The sequence below is a fragment of the Lepidochelys kempii genome, chromosome 6 (genome assembly GCF_965140285.1).
Source record: "Lepidochelys kempii isolate rLepKem1 chromosome 6, rLepKem1.hap1, whole genome shotgun sequence".
NCBI classification, from domain to species: Eukaryota; Metazoa; Chordata; order Testudines; family Cheloniidae; genus Lepidochelys; species Lepidochelys kempii.
The window spans coordinates 58,788,558-58,800,826 of record NC_136385.1 but is presented as its reverse complement, the minus strand read 5'-3'; the positions used below and the strand labels follow the sequence as shown (position 1 = coordinate 58,800,826).

Sequence of the window (12,269 nt, the reverse complement as noted above, 5' to 3'; positions counted from 1 at the left end):
CCCCTGGCCCCTTAGCAGGTAAGTCGGGGGGCGGAGGAGAGTGAGCAATGGGGGGGAAGAGAAGCGAGGGGGGGGAAGCGAGGGGGGGGGCCTTGTGGGGGAAGAAGCAGAGCAGGAGTGTCCAGTTTTCAACAATTAGAAAATTGGCAACCCTAGTCTAAACAAGAGTTCAGATCACTCAACATTTTGCAAGTGATCCTCAGGACCTCAGAAGCTCAATGAGAACTAAAAGGAAAGCAGAAAAGGATATTTCACAGGTTTATGATGTGACTGGAATGCTGAGCTCTGCAGACAATAAAAAAAAAAAAAAAAAAAAGACAAAGCTGAATGCTTTGGTTTCTTTGCTGCAATATTGGCTACCAACGGGATGTAACTGACCATGGGAAAGCAAAGGGCTGGACATCAGGAAAATTTCCAAGAACTAACATCACTATGCGAAATTGTGCTAATGAAAGGAGAGAAGTGGAGTCAATCGGACACAACAACACTTGGGGAAGTTTGATAGGGAACAAACCTGGTTGGAGAGAATGAGATAAACTGGATATTCTTCAATGTCTTTTTCATCTCTACATTTGCTATTTAGAATTAAGAAAAAATTCAGGGAATGATTTTTAAGACAATCTTAATGTCTGTTTTTAACTGTTTCAGTGATCTGAAACTCAAATAAAGAGTCCCACAAAAAGTGGAAACAAGGTCAAATTACAAAGGATGAATATAAACAAATAACACAAGTATGTAGGGACAAAATTAGAAAGGTCAAGGCACAAAATGAGATTCAACTAGCTAGAGACAAAGAAAATAATAAGAAAACATTCTGCAAATACATCAGAAGCAAGAGGAAGACCAAGGACACGGTAGGCCCATTACTCAATGAGGGGGGAAAAACAACAAAATGTGGAAAGTGCAGCAGTGCTAAATGACTTTTTTGTTTCAGTTTTCCCCACTAACCTTAGTAGCTGTTGGAATCTAACACAGTAAATGCCAGTGAAAATGAAGTAGGATCAGAGGCTAAAATACGGAAGAACAAGTTAAAAATTACTTTGACAAGTTAGATGTCTTCAAGTCACCAGGGCCTGATTAAGTACATCCTAGAATAGTCAAGATGCTGATTGAGGAGGTATCTGAGCTATTAGTGATTATCTTTGAAAAGTTATGAAAGATGGGAGAGATTCCAGAGGACTGGAAAAGGGCAAATATAGTGCCCATCTATAAAAAGGGAAATAAGAACCACCCAGGGAATTACAGACCGGTCGTCTTAACTTCAGTAACCAGAAAGATAATGGAGCAAATAATTAAGCAATCAATTTTCAGATACCTAGAAGATAATAAGGGGATAAATAACAGCATGGATTTGTCAAGAAAAAATTGTGTCAGACCAACTTAATAGCTTTCTTTGGCAGGGTAATAAGCCCTGTGGATATGGGGGAAGCAGTAGATGTGGTATATCTTGACTTTAGTAAGGCTTTTGATACTGTCTCCCATGACCGTCTCATAAATAAACTAGGGAAATACTTTATAGTAGCTCCATCTAGGTTCTGAGTACATAACTGGTTGGAAAACCCTCACGAAAGCTTTTATGCTCAAATAAATTTGTTAGTCTCTAAGGTGCCACAAGTACTTCTTTTCTTTTTGCGGATACAGACTAACACGGCTGCTACTCTGAAATCTATTACCAGAGAGTCGTTATCAGTGGTTCATAGTCAAGCTCAAAGGACATATCGAATGGAGTCCTGAAGGGATCAGTTCTGGGTCAGGTTCTGTTCAACATCTTTGTCAATGATTTAGATAAAGGCATATAAGAGTACACTTATAAAGTTTGCAGATGATACTGAGCTGGGTGGGGTTGCAAGTGCTTTGAAGCAGTGGCTCTCAACCTTTCCAGACTACTGTACCCCTTTCAGGGGACTGATTTGTCGTGTGTACCCCCATGTTTTACCTCACAAAACAATTACTTGCTTACAAAATCAGACATAAAAATATAAAAGTGTCACAGCACACCACTATTGAAAAAATGCTTATTTTCTCATTTTTACCATATAATTATAAAATAAATCAATTGGAATATAAATATTGTATTTACATTTCAGTGTATAGTGTATAGAGCAGTATAAACAAGCCATTGTTTGTATGACATTTTAGTTTGTACTGACTTCACTAGTGCTTGTTACCAGTTGTAAAACTAGGCAAATATCTAGAGGAGTTGATGTACCCCTTGGGAGACCTCTGTGTACCCCTGGTTGAGAACCACTGAGGATTAAAATTCAAAATGATCTGGACAAACTGGAGAAATGACCTGCAGTAAATAGGATGAAATTCAATAAGGACAAATGCAAAGTACTCCACTTAGGAAGGAACCATCAGTTGCACAGAGACAAGATGGGAAATGACTGCCTAGGAGCAGTATTGCAGAAAAGGATCTGGAGGTCATAGTGGATCACAAGTTAAGTATGAGTCAACAGTGTAACACCATTGCAAAAAAAGGCAAACATCATTCTGAGGTGTATTAGCAGGAGTATTGTAAGCAAGACACTAGAAGTAATTCTTCCGCTCTGCTCAGCACTGATTAGGCCTCAACTTGAGTATTGTATCCAGTTCTGAGCACCACATTTCAGGAAAGATGTAGAAAATATGGAGAAAGTCCAGAGAAGAGCAACAAAAATAATTAAAGGTCTAGAAAACATGACCTGTGATGGAAGATTAAAAAAATTGGGTTTGTGTAGTGTGGAGAAGAGAATATTGAGAGTGGACACGATAATAGTTTTCAAGTACATAAAAGGTTGTTACAAGGAGGAGGGAGAAAAATTGTTGTCTGTGGATAGGACAAGAAGCAATTGGCTTAAACTGCAGCAAGGGTGGTTAAGGCTGGACATTAGGAAAAACTTCCTTACTGTCAGGGTGGTTAAGCACTGGAATAAATTGCCTAGGGAGTTTGTGGAATCTCCATCATTGGAGATTTTAAGAGCAGGTTAGACAAACATCTGTCAGGGATGGTCTAGATCAGTGCTTCTCAAGCTATCTGTTGTGGGGGCCTGCAATTTTTTTTTCAGTGTGCGCGCAGACCAGCAGCCGATGGCTCGCGGACCAGCACCGGTCCATGGACCACCACTTGGAGTAGCACTGGTCTAGATAATACTTAGTCCTGCCATGAGTGCAGGAGACTGATCTAGATAACCCAGAGGTCCCTTCCAGCCCTATGATTCTATGATTGTCATAAAAGTTAGGTTTTGCATTTGGACACAATTACTACAATTATGGATTCAAAGCAGGTAACTATGCATGCAGATAGCTAACTAGAAACACTCATGGGTGCAAATATTCAGCCTGAAGTCAGTCATACTGTGAATGCAAGGCAGTGATGTACTTTGCACATCCAGCTGCTTGTATTTGTTTTTTGTGTTGTTTTTTGGTGGTGGTTGTTTTTTTAAATCCTCAGTCCCTAAAATGAAAAGCTCAGCTTCCCCCATGGTTTTCTGGTCCGAATTCCTGCCAGTCACCTGTGATGTATGTGTCTCAGGCCATCAGCCCTGTGATGTGCCCCCATTTGGAAAATGTCTAGGAGAGTGACATATGAGGAAAAGACAGGAGTCTGGAAGCTCTTCTCTCTGCCTCATTCCTCATGCTTCGTACAAAGGAACTTTTACCAATGAGCCTACCTTTATTTCAGACATTTCTTCTCAATCTGAAACCACATCTGGATGCCCTGTTCACAGTGGACAAGCACTGGCAGAGAGAGAGATAGACCCCAATGAGAGAACAAGGGGATATTATTTGTTAGGAGAAATCCGTAAGAATTGAGGGGTCAGCTTTCAGATGGCATATGCTGGAACCCCCAAACTAAGAGTTTCATTAGGAACCACCCAGGATTAGCATAGAGTGCAGCCCCTCATCTTTAATATGGAGGCGCAGCCTGTGTCTACAAGGTCCAAGTGGACCTTAGGCTTGTATGCTCTCCAGGCAGGCTATGAGCTATATGCAAGGTATGGGAAACTGCACTGCATCATAGAACTCCATGGACAATACTTGGGCCACCCATCCATCCACATACTTACAAGTCTCTCATCTCTGTAATATCTGTACACCCTCTTTCAAGCCTTCCCTGAGGTAAGAGCTACGACCCAACATCTACAGTAGCTGATGATCACAAAGCAGTTGTGTCTGTTTTCCTACGGCAGGTTGAGAAAAGACAGGACTAGAGGTAATTAAATAAAACAGAGGAACCAGATTATTTATTTTGCAATAAAATGTGTCTTCTAGGAAGAAAGTCCTTTATTTGGGCAAATCTGTAAACTGTTTATCATCTTAAACTCATTATCTTTCCATATGGTCTTAGCACTGTGGTTTAATAAAAGAAAATGGGCATGGACTAGCTGATGCAATGTCATCTGCTAGTATTTTTTTCAATGACATAAAATTAGGAGCCTCGCCACAAGTGAAGGGCTACCATAAGGAAAGTCATAATATTTTAATTACGGAAGGATCCTACATAAGACAGTGAGGGGGAGAGGGAACAAAGGTGAAAGAAAAGCAAATTCATTTACAGAAACAGAAAGCCATTTAACTCACTTTTCCATCTCTAGTATTTATTTATTTTTTGGCAAGAGACTTCAAAATGTGTAAGAGAAGGCAAGGCTACCACTAATAAATGCACATCTAAGTATGGCATGGCTCTGCTTCAAACACCTGCAGTACTGAACTTCAGATATATTAACTTAAGATAAAAGGGTGCTAGGATGAAAAATACTAACTCTGACAGCAGTAAGGACCCTGTAGCTTGTTCAGCCATAGCTCTGATAGAAATCCAAGATGCCAGCCCGTTCTGATGCGTAAAGTGCAGCAAGTTGGCAAGCCTGAATGATGGAACTAGGTTACAGAAACACAAAATCAGCCATCGTCATCTGTTAACAGGGACTAGCTCCATGAAATCAGGTAATTTTAAACCCTTCTCACTCCTCTATTGACATGCTATAGTTGAACATAAGCTAAAGTTATTGATTCTTCACAGTCACTATTAAGCCAGACCAAAGGTTCAACACAGGACATTAAACTTAACTATCTGAACTGTCAACTTGGCTACTTCAAAGAGTAACAAATTGAAGTCTCAGTAACAGATGTTGCTCTTGTTTTATGAACTGCACTGTTACGCTCAGCGGAGTATTATCACCTAGGCCAACAAGGCGTAGGCCTAGAGCAGCAAATTTATAATAGCAGCCAGAGGTGCCAACTTCCCCCGACGCCAGTGGGTGCTCGCACATCCCCCCACTCCCGGCCCCACCCCGACTCCACCCCTTCCCCAAAGTCCCCGCCCCAACTCCGCCCCCTCCCTGCCCCTATTGGTCCCCTTCCCCAAATCCCTGCCCCGGCCCTGCCTCCTCCCCTGAGCGCACCACATTCCCCCTCCCTCCCAGCCGCACAAAGCTGTTTCACGCACAAGCGCTGGCAGGGAGCAAGGAAAAGCAGGACCCAGCTGCGCACTCAGGGGAGGTGAGCTGAGGAGGGGCGGGGAGTGCCGGTGGGTGCTCTGCACCCACCAGTTTTTCTCCGTGGGTGCTCCAGCTCCAGAGCACCCACGGAGTCAGCGTCTATGGACGCCATGATTCTACCAATCACAGGGCGTATTGAAACCACCAATGACGGCGCAAATTTGTAAAAAAACTAAAAACAAGTTCATATGGGGGCAGCAATTATTTCAGGGCTTAGGGGCGGCAAAATCATTAATCCGCCACTGGTTACACTTGGTTACAAATATTGTTTCTGTTCTTTAAAACCAACCTAAAATGCTGCATGTATGAAATAAATATTTGAATCAAACACCACACATACACCTTGGCAATGGAATTAAGGATAGCTCAGCATTTTCATAAGCACACAATTCCTGTTTCCCTTTCCCCCAGCTCCACCCCAAAAAGGATAATACAATTCAACTAGCCAAAAGTGAGATCATCTAGGGATAGAGTTATTAGATGCTTTCAACATAGAAAAAAATGCAAACTCTCAGATACTACTTCTCCTTCCTGAAAAAAAATCATCAGCCCCCTATTAACTCCCACTTTGGGAAATTAAGTTGCAGTGGATCTGATTGAGGTTTTTTGGAAGGAGGAGGGTTTGTGGTCTTCCCATGATATTTTACTCTCACAAAGCTAGAAAATAAAGACCTTTTCTGTAAATCACAAGGAAAAACTGGACTCTGTCATCGGAATCCATTCTATCCCAGTATCATTTCATGAATCTCCTGCAAGTACCTGCTATGCGAACTGAGAAATCCAAATTCAAATAAACCTTTAAAGGCCCAGTGCTGCTCCCACTGACTTTTACAGGAATGGGCCCAAAAAAATGCATATTTTGTTTGGATCTGTACTTTCAGGGGTTATGTTTACTCAGGTAATTGACAACAGTGGCTAACTCAGTAACATCTCCATATTCTTAGCACACAGCTCATGCTGCTAGATGATTCACTGCCTAGGCTCCCCTTTGCAAAAAGCGTGAGAAGTTCAACAGAAATTATAACTGGACTTTGCTGGCAGTCTGGAATTTCTTGGAGAAATTAAAACAAATCTTTCTTTCCTTTTCCCACCCTCTTCTTATCTATTAAAAATAAAAAGAATTTAATTTTCTAGCAAATTGTCTTCTACGGTATTCCAGTGGGCATCCAACAAAAATAGTACACTGGCGGCAATAAATAATAGAAATATTAACTGCCTTCAAGGGATTGTCACACATTTCAATAATTTTATCAACTGTGCAAAAGAACTCCAGAGAAAGTGGCAGAGAAAGAAGCAGCTGTGAGAACAACATATGTTCTAAAATAAAGAATAAAAGAAAATACCTACTTGTTCTAATGCTAGATTTTTTCAGTCTCATGATTTGTATACTTTTAGAACAAAGAAAGAAAACAAACTTTGTTTTCTTCTGAAAATGTTAAACGACCCCTTAACCAGAAAAGGCTGTAAAATGCATTGTGCCACATTCTGTTACACTGGTATAAAGCTATAGTAATTTCACTCACTTCAGTAAATTCACCCTGGATTTATATTGGTGAAACTGAGCTCAGAATCCGGCATTATCTAGCACTCAGAATTATCTGACAAGCCATTTGACATTCTACAATTGACTTCCATTGACCCTTCTTGGTAGTCACTGGCTATTAAGTGAAATACGTTGCTAGAAAGTTCATTCCATTAATAACACCATGTGTTTGAATGTTCTGTTATGCTATAAATACATGCAATATACAGTCACATCTCACTAATGGCTATCACTAATCACTAATGGGAAAGCACAGCAAAGCACTAATTGTTATTAGTTACCAATCAAGCAACATTTAAAAAGCAAGGATGATGCATCACAAAATATCAGTTCATTTATTGTGGCAATTGTAGTTAACTTTTTTTGTGATAAAACTTCATACTATAATAGCAAATACCCTGGGTGTGCATTTTGGTAACACCAGACCTCACTAAAAGCATTGTTTCTGCAATTAGATATTAGATTTTCTTTTTTTGAAAAGTGAGGACAGACTGGGGCTGCCTTTAAAATAGTGTTTGAGGATTAGCAAAATTTGAATTAAACAGTTCCTACTGTACTGAAGTCAGAAATCTGGGCAACACTGACATTTGGCTAGTCAGAAACTTCATGTGTTAGCATGACCAGAAACATATGAATAAGTAACAGAACATTCCAGTCTCTTTGTAACTCTTGAGAGAAAAACGCGTTCAGCAATTCCTCTGGAGGTAACAGGATTCACGAAGCAAAAGGACACGCAGAGATGTTAAAGGTAGCAACCCATGTCCATACCCAGCTTGAAGAAGAGACAATACGGCCAAATTCAGCTAGTATGAATGTGGCCCAGCCTGTCTTGGTACACAAGAGTTCCCCCCATTGGGAACCTGAGCTTGGAAAGAGGTGTTACCATCACCTTTCTGTTTTTACAGTCAGACATGGGAAGGAATCAGATGGGCAACTGCAAGGGAGGCACCTCTGGCCCTTCAACCTCGGGAAATTTACAAACCCCTGCAGCCCAGCATCCAACACACAGGCACCTTCTTCTCTCTCCTCTGCCGGGGCAAAGGGGGCGATGAGCCGAAGAAACACCCCCTCTGCCTCTGGCGTAAAGGAGAAAGCACAGCGCTCTTCTGTCTGCCTTTCCCGGTTCCTCTCGCCCATCCCAGGCCGTAGCCACCCGAGTGACCCGGGGGCAACCTCCTGCCCAGATTTGTTCCCTTGTCCCGAGGCAAAAAGAGGGCGCAAGGAGGTACAAAGGAAACCCTGGAAACGTCCGAGACAGCAGCATCCCTCGGATGCGGGAGACAGCAGCACTGGGGAGGGTTAATGGAGCAGCAAGCCGCGAGGGGAGGGGGGCGCATTGAATGAAAAAGGACCTCAGCGAGGGCCGAAGAGCGCCCCAGTGGGGGATGCTGAAGGGAGGGAGCAAGGAGCAGCAGCAGCAGCCCTGGTGTCTATTGACTGGAGCGGGAACCCGGGAACGGTGGGCGTGAACTGGGGAAGGAGAGCCGCGCTCCGGGGGTATGGGGTGATTACGACAGTACCTGGGGGGGGGGGGGACGCTCCGGGAGTGACTAGGTCAGGCCGCGGGGAAGCCGCGCTATGACTGGGGCAGGACCGGGGGGATGGAGGAGGTGATGGGGCAGGACGGGAGGGGTAGCCGCGCTACCGGGGTGTGGGGTGACTAAGGCAGGCCGGGGGGAGGTGACAAGGACAGGCCGAGGGGGGGCTCAGGGGGGTGGGGTGACTAGGGCAGGCCGGGGGGAACCTGCGCTGTAACTGGGGCAGGACGGGGGGGTGGGGGGTTAGGGGCAGGAGGGGAGGGGCAGCCGCGCTACGGGGGTGTGGGGGTGACTAGGGCAGGCCGGGAGGGGGAGCTCCAGGGTGTGTGGGGCATAAGGACAGGCCGGGGGGACGGGGGACTCCGGGGGTGTGGGGTGACTAGGGCAGGCCGGGGGGAACCTGCGCTGTAACTGGGGTAGGACGGGGGGGGAAAGGGGGTGATAGAGGCAGGAGCAGCCGCGCTACGGGGGTTTGGGGGTGACTAGGGCAGGCCGGGAGGGGGAGCTCCGGGGGTTTGGGGGTGACTAGGGCAGGCCGGGGGGCAGTGATAAGGACAGGCCGGGGGGGGGCTCCGGGGGTGTGGGGTGACTAGGGCAGGCCGGGGGGCAGTGATAAGGGCAGGCCGGGGGGAGGCTCCGGGGTGTGGGGCTGATAAGGACAGGCCGGGGTCACACGCCGGGGACCGGGAAGGACCGTGCGAACCGGGGACGCCCTTACCGTCCGGCAGCCGGGGCAACTTTCCGAAGAGCTGCAGCCGGCGGAGGCGGCGCCTCTCCACAGGCAAGAGCCGCGGCGGCCGCCGGCTCACAAGTTGCAGCCGGGGCTCTCGGGAGGCGCTGAGCTCCGGCCGCCCGGGCTGCTGCAGGCAGGGCTCCGTTCAGTTGCAGCCGCTCGGCTCTGACTCGCTGCGCGGATCCCGTGCCCAGCAACCTGGGAGAGCTAGAAGTCGCCAGCTGCAGCCAGCTCCACCTCCCGCCAGAGCCCCCTCCCCTCCCGCTTCTCTGCTCTTTCTTCTTCCCCTCATCGCATTGTTCCCTACGCCCCGCACTGTGCAGACTCGTCCTGCTTTCCCCGTCTCACCTTCCCCTTGGATTCGTTATTCCTTCACTTTCCTGCTCGGTGTTTCTCCTCCCACCGTGGCAAACCAGTTGCTTCCCTCCGGTGACCTCCTAAGTTTCTTTTCTTCTCCGATCTCAAGTTTTTCTCCCCCACACCGGCCCCTCCCAGAGAACTTTATCGATTCCTCCCAAGCCACCTGTCTGCAGGGTTCCAGCCTCAGGGTAAATTAAGGCTACCCACCCTCCCCCCGGAATTCCAATAGGGAAAATGTAGTGAACACATCTTGGGGTGGGGCACCAGGTTCACCCAAAGGGCTTTACTTAAGCTACAGTCTCCTTTCTTCATGATACACACCTTAGGGTAGGAAGGACTGCCACAAAGGTGGGAGGAGAAAGTGTCCTAGGCTGCTAATTTCATCCCTGGTGTAACTGCCGCTGAAGTCAGTTAAATTACACCAGGTAACTCACTGGTGCTGGAACCCAGTGCTAATTATGCATATATTAGCACCCTGCTTATAGGTGTTTGTAGCCCCAGATTCCCCATTGGTCCATAAAATCCTGTTACATCATAAAACAACATGTCATGCAGTTTGGGAGCCAAACCCAAAGGTAAGAGTAATGGGGTTATAAACTATGGGTCAGCAAGTGGGTACAGTTGCTGTAATTCCAGAGACAGTACAGATAGCAGGGGGGTTGTAGCAGGATTTCTGATCTCAGCACATTGTGACCTTCTCCCCAACATCCATCATTAATTTTTTGGTTTACAGTGGATGGCAGAGGTCCCTATCAGGGTCCCCTTGTGGTAGGTACTGTCCCCACATAAAATAAGACAGATACTGGCCCAAAGAATTTGCAATATGAAGTCCTGATCTGCACATTGTCTGATACAGGCAAGCCCCCACGTTCACATGGAACCCTATTTACTTCCATAGGGCTCCATACAGGCAAGGGGGTCCAGGCTTTCAGAGTTTGGAGGAACAACTTCAAGAGGGACAAGATGCAATGGGAAAGTGTAAGAACACAATGGAGAGAGAATAGGAAGACAGGTACGTCTGGAACACAGCACCATATGTGTGTAGAATTTGGACGCTTCACAGGTTGCTGGGGGGGGGGATTATGTTGTCTTTTTTCTAATGTATAGACACACACAGTATTTAACAACTATGGCCCTGAAATCCACTGCTGGCTAATTGCAGAGCAAGACTACAAAACTGCATCATCAGTACATTTTTGTTTTTCTCTTTATTATACTTATCTTGGTTATGCTGTCAAATTATTTCAAGGATCCCACATTTTCTTATATTTTGCCCTGTGGTTTTCCATTTGTATTTTACTGTGTGTGTCACAGCATGGCACTACTTCTGTCCACTCTTTGTGGTCTGGAGGAATGGGGCACATGTTAGACACAGGATAACAGCTACATTCCTCATTTGCTTCGTTACCCAAGGTGCCATTGTGTAATTTTCCAGAAGGAGAGCTTGTACTACAGATCATGGATCTTTCGGTCCAAGATCACATTCATGTTCTCCCCAATACCTCCTCATTTTAAACAGTCCACTTTATGTAGATAATCTTCCCTTCTTCTTTAGGGGGGTCCTCAGCACACATTGCAGGAGATTGCTCCTGCCACTCTCCCCCACCCCCCATCCCTATCGTATTGACATCATAGTTCAGAAATTACTTTGGAAAAGTGTATAAAAAAATAAGCAGAATCTGGATTTGCATCCTGATTCTGCGGGGCCCCATTGTTCAAATGCACTAAATTAAATGTAACCCCAGTTTTCAGAATCTTGTATGTACTCACATAGACATAATGACCCTTTTACCATACAATTTGGGGGGCCATTATTGAAACATAAGCTCCCAGAGTTTAGAGACTTGAGAAGTGTTTCCTCAGTCCTGAAGTTACTGGTTGTGACTCCAGTTAGGGCTGAGTTGAGTTTTGCATTTAAAGCAGGGTTTCAACCTCTGTTATGTATAAAGAATACAATGCATCCTCTGCAAACTTAAACCAAATCTTCAATAAAACCCATTTTACCAGGTATAATTAAATATGTATCAGGGACATTTTGCCTGTTTTTGTTATTACAAATTTAGGTGATTTATCAGTCATCTAAAATCTCGCACAAAGAAATAAAGTTGGATGGTTTTGAATCCATCCCAGCACAAACCACTCAAACAGCCTTCTCAAGGCTATCACAATCTGATCAAATGCCCCTGAAGTGTGTAGAGCCATAGCACTCCCAGCAATGTGAATGATCTCCTTCTCCCGCAACACTCCACTATAGAGCAGATTATCTATTCTGAATAACCACTCCCTATTATCCAGCTGATTAATTTCAATTTTTCAAACAAATTGCAGTGATAGGACTCCAAAAATAAAATGGACAGATTCATCTGGGTAACTCCATTGACTTCAGTGGTGTTATACGAGGGATGAATTTGATCCCATGTGTAATTCAGCGCTCACAAACCATTTCCTGTGTGTGCTTCATGTCAGTTTCCCACTTCTCACACCTTACCTGCCCTTCTGCCTCTTTTTCCTATTCCTATTTCCCCACCTGTCTCCCCCCTCTGCTTCTTTCTGCCCCTTGTCTCTCCCACTTCCTATGCCTCCAGGCTTCTCTCTCTCCTCCTGTTTCCTCTCAT

The 12,269-nt window shown here is 45.2% G+C and overlaps 1 protein-coding gene across 3 annotated transcripts in view; it reads right to left on the bottom strand.

Moving 5' to 3' along the window:
- The window catches only part of TSPAN18 (tetraspanin 18), a 177,446-nt gene extending 167,921 nt beyond the window's left edge, over positions 1-9,525 (bottom strand). For all 3 annotated transcript variants that reach the window (XM_073348075.2, XM_073348076.2, XM_073348078.2), the window contains exon 1: positions 9,280-9,525. The gene's annotated coding sequence lies outside the window, so the exon portion shown is untranslated. The remainder of the gene's footprint in view (positions 1-9,279) is intronic.
- Between the last annotated feature and the right edge of the window lie 2,744 nt (positions 9,526-12,269).